A 5,144-nucleotide genomic window follows, 5' to 3' on the forward strand; every position below is an offset into this window, starting at 1 on the left:
TTGTCTTTTTGTTTACTATTGTCGCCAACGTGACAACATTTTTGTTTGGTTATGTCAATGATATAATCAAATGAACCGACTAGATTATAAGACTATAGAATTTGGTGATAAAAATAAGTGACAAATTACTACACTTATTTTTATTTTCAGTCTCAAAGATTTATTTAAAAAGAGTCAAATCTTTAATTTTACGTAAAAAAAAATTGAAAGAGTTAGATGCTTTACCTGTTCAGCTATTATGATCGAAATTTTTTTTTAATATAATTTAAACACTATTGATATAATTCCACCTCCAACCTAAATACATATTAGTGGGTTTTTTTAATGATTATTAAAAATATAAATTATTGTGAATCACCAGGTATCCTAGTGGTATTATATTTGGATGGTGATGAGTGAGTAGCGGGGGTTCAATTGAGCCGAGCCAAGCAGAGCTTTGAAGTGTATGAGTTCGGCTCGAGCTCGATTAGAACCCAAATTTGTAAGCTAGAGTTTGGCTCAAGATGGTAAAATTAGTCTCGAGCTTGCTCCGAGCTCAGTTAAAAAAACGAGCCAAGCTCGAGCTTACTACAAACTTGGCTCAAAAGAAGTTAAAAAAAATAATGAATCATAATGACTATTATAAATAAATTATTTTTAATACATGAATCCATTTATACATAGAAAAAAATACATATTTAGCAAGCTCGTTTAGCAGGTTGGCAACTAGTATATTCATTATTAGGCTTGTTTAACATATTTGTTAGTAGGCTTGGGAGCAAAAGTTTGTTAGTAGGCTTATGAGCTTGCTTGTTTATCAAGCTTTTGAGCAGACTCATGAACCTTAACGAGCCGAGCAACATATGGCTTGGGCTCGGATCAGTTAATAATTCGAGCTCAAAAATAAAGCTCAAGCTTGCTTTGAGTTTGACTCATTTACTTAATGAACGAACTTTCACCCAACCGAGCTTTGAGTAGCTCACAAGAGACTTGGTTCATTTATAGCCCTATGGCTCAAGGTTGAAACCCATGCCACATGTCATTGTACACTGAATATTGTGCAAAACCATAGGAAATAATTGTACAAGACTATTTATGGGGTCTCCCTTGGGATGAGTAGTCGTATTCTTCACCTCTCAAAGATTATAAGGTAAGAAGGATTTATCATTGCGTGAGGTTATTCTCCGATAGATTATCTCGAGCTGACGTGCGAGGGATGTCTTTTTCTCCATGTGTTAGCTCCCCACATGTTAAATCTTCATGAGGTCATTGCTCATGCACAGCCTGTACCATTTGATACCTATTTGTCTTTTAGACAACTCCCAAGTGAGGTGGCACTTGTCGCACTTGTTAATTAATTAATATATATATATATATATATATATATATATATATATATATATATATATATATATATATTATTTTTAAATAAAAGTAATAATAATATGTATATGCATACAAATAATGCTATTATTTATAGTCCTGGTTGGATTGGCTTGTGAATAATATTGTAATTTAAAAAAATTAATAGAAAGAATTTTTCCAGAGATGTTTTTAAAAATAAATTAAGCATATATATCATATGTGTTTACATATACAGAAGTGCTTTATGGCTGTGAAGAATAATAAATTGATAGAATTGCATAATATATCTTTTCGTTAATCAAGGGTTTTTTATTTGCTCGAATTGCAGAGTTCTTTGTTACTATAATAAATAATACTTCATGTTAAGCTCCTCCATGATGAATGATGTCAAGCTCTTTCCAACTCTTTTAATAAGGTGAAGATTAAAACATTGATTATCTCGACATAAATAGCAAATATTTAATGAATAGAAAAAGTTAGAATTTTTAGAGAAGTTTAGAGATTCAGGGTCGTAGAGAAGTTTTTTGCTAAACACATTGCAAAAAGGAAGCATGAAGGGCAATGACGACAAGTTGGGCTAAAGGCAATACCAATACTAATGGTGGCTCTCACAATCTTGAAGATATTCCTATCACGAACAATTTCCATTTTGTGATCTGTCTCTAAGTGAAAATATACGTTAAAAAAAATTTAAACAATTGATTTACAGAAATATATATATATATATATATATATCAACGTACCATACTAAGAATAATAATAATTATTATTATTATTTTTGACAAAAGCAACAAGTGCCATCTAGAAAGGGGTTATTAAAAAACAAATCGATACTTGGCACTCCAATGACTCCACGCATAAGTAGTAATGGGAGTTGGATTGAAGGGAACCAAGAAATTGGGGAAGTTTTTACTGAACATTTCCAAACCCTACTTGGCACTCCAATGACTCATCGCTTCATGTTCGATTGGCATTATCTATTCGATTACAAAGATAATGTTGATCTTTCTTCTCTTGAAGTTCCGTTCTCCTCTGATGAGATTAAAAAGGCCGTGTTTGAGTTAAATACGGATAAGGCCCCAGGCCTAGATGGTTTCCCAATATTCTTTTTTCAAAAACACTGGAGCCTAATTCAGGAGGACCTCATCAAACTTTGTAGTGATTTCTATGTTGGTTCCATTAACTTTGAACGTATCAATTAGGTACACATAGCTCTCATTGCTAAAACAAATGGCCCATATGAGGTCACAGATTTTAGACCCATCAGTCTCATCAATTCCACTTGCAAAATCATTTCCAAAATTCTTGCTTCAAGATTGAGTCAGAAAATTGGGGAATTAGTCGACATATATATCACAGTCCGGATTCATTAAGGGTAGATGCATTGCTGATAACATTATTGCTGCCCAGGAAGTGATCTTTAATCTTCAAAAAAAGAAATTACTAGGCTTTGCATTAAAGGTTGATTTTGCTAAAGCTTTTGATTCATTAGACTGGAACTTTCTTCTTGACATTCTCGAAGCTAGAGGTTTTGGCAACCGTTGGATTTCTTGGATACACACCATTCTCAATACTGCCAAAACACAAATTCTCATTAATGGAACACCTCAGGGGTATATCCGATGCAAAAGAGGATTAAGACAAGGTGACCCTCTTTCTCCCCTCCTATTCGCCTTAGCGGCTGATACCCTCAGTGCTATGTTCTACCATGCTATCAATTCCAAAGTTTTAGTTGGAGTTCAGCTCGACCACTCTAACAGCATTTGTCAATTACAATATGCAGATGATTTAATTGTTTTTCCTGCTGGTGGACATGATGATCTCAAAATCATTAAATTATTACTTTATCTCTTTGAAGGTTGTTCTGGTCTTTCAATTAATTTTTTTAAGAGCTGTCTCTACTCCATAAATTTTGGTTACCAACCGCACTCATCTTCAGCTAGAATTCTCAATTGCAATAGGGATTGTCTACCCATTACATACCTGGGTGTTCCCCTCTCTGGTAGACGTCCTAGGCGACAAGATTGGACAAGGTTAATTGATACTGTTCGCGATAGGCTTTCACACTGGAAAACAATTTACCTTTCCCTGGGGGGTTGACTTACCCTTATCAATTCGATACTTTTCATCACTCCCGACTGTCATTTGGATGTCGATATTCAAACTTCCCGCTTGGGTTATTCATGAGATCGATAAAATCGAAGAGACTTTCCTTTGGAAGGGCCGGGATCTTGGACCCTAAGGGAATTAGATTAATTGCTTGGAAAAAGAATCATCGACCTCGTAACATGGGTGGTTGGGGTATTTTGGATTTACAGGTCTTCAACAACGCATTGCTGGGTAAGTGGTGGTGGAAAATCACAACAAAGCCGGTTTCCAGTTGGACCAAGATAATCAATGCCAACTACACGATTAGAGAATCACTTAGCATTTTATATCATCAACCACCTAGAAATAAGTCTTTCTTCTGATCGGGAATTAATATCATTCTACCCTCATTTCGATCATGTATTATCAAATCAATTGGGAGTGATAATAATACACTGTTCTGGTTTGATAGATGGCTAGAGGGTATATCTCCAAAAAATCGTTGGCCATCACTCTTTTTGGGTTGTTCTTTTCCTTGGATTATAGTAAGACAATTTTTTCATATTCTTAATTCCCGTGGTAATACTTTCAGAACAACCTCCACAGACGACTTTAACATGATTCAAAATTATATCCCGAATTGTCCCAATGAACAAGAGGACTCCTTTCTCTGGTCATTAAATAGTAATGGAGCCTTCTCTGTCAAATCATACTACAACTTTCTTATTGATGGAGGAATCCGCAGTCAACTTCACTCCAAATTCTGGAAGATAAAATCACCTAGTAAAATAACTCTATTCTGTTGGCTTGCCTGGGACAATAAAATTCTGACTCTTGAGAATCTTTTTAAAAAAGATTGTAATCCAAATGCCACTGACACATGTATACTATGTCATAACAACTCAGAAACAGTGGACCACCTTTTCATTGATTGTACTTTCTCAGAAAGAGTCTGGTCTTACTTTAAATGTTTATTAGACATTGATACTCTTCCATTCTCTGTTTCTAATATCTTGACCACTTGGATCCCCTCTTTGAACCCTACTTCCAAGATTATCTGGGATCTCTGTTCTAGAGCAATATTCTGGAATGTCTGGCTGGAACGCAACAACCGTCTTTTTAATCAAATTCAGTCTCCCATTTTTTCTACTCTCTACAAAACAGCTAATTTGCTTCTCTCTTGGATTTCTACAGATGCGGAGGCCCACCAGCAGAAACCCTCTGATGCTGTTCAGAGGATTAAACGATCCCTTAACTTCCTGAGCTCTAGATCAACCGATCCCGCTGGTGATTCGGTGCACACCTCTGGTCAGGAGTAATCCGCTCTCGTTGTTGCTGGACAGGCCTGTGTCTCCTGATGGTTGACTTCGCCAGCCTGGCTTGTTATCTTTTCTCTTCTTGTATTTTTTGTTTTTTCTTTCAGTTCTGATTTGTTTTCCTCATCCCTGGTGAGGAAAACAATCCTTTATTTTACCATATGTCTGGTACTTTAATTTCTTCTGTACTTGGTGTTCTCTGTTACCTTCTCTCTTTTTTAATAAATCTGTAGTTTATCCACTTAATTCAAAAAAAAAAAACAATCGATACCATAGTGCACCAATTAAGATGTGTAATATAACAGTATTATCAACTTAAGAATTCGATTATGGATCTACCCATTCATCATTCAAGTAACTATCCACTGCTGCATTATAGAGTAACTTGATTTAACT

This window comes from Dioscorea cayenensis, chromosome 5 (genome assembly GCF_009730915.1).
Source record: "Dioscorea cayenensis subsp. rotundata cultivar TDr96_F1 chromosome 5, TDr96_F1_v2_PseudoChromosome.rev07_lg8_w22 25.fasta, whole genome shotgun sequence".
Lineage (NCBI taxonomy): Eukaryota > Viridiplantae > Streptophyta > Magnoliopsida > Dioscoreales > Dioscoreaceae > Dioscorea > Dioscorea cayenensis.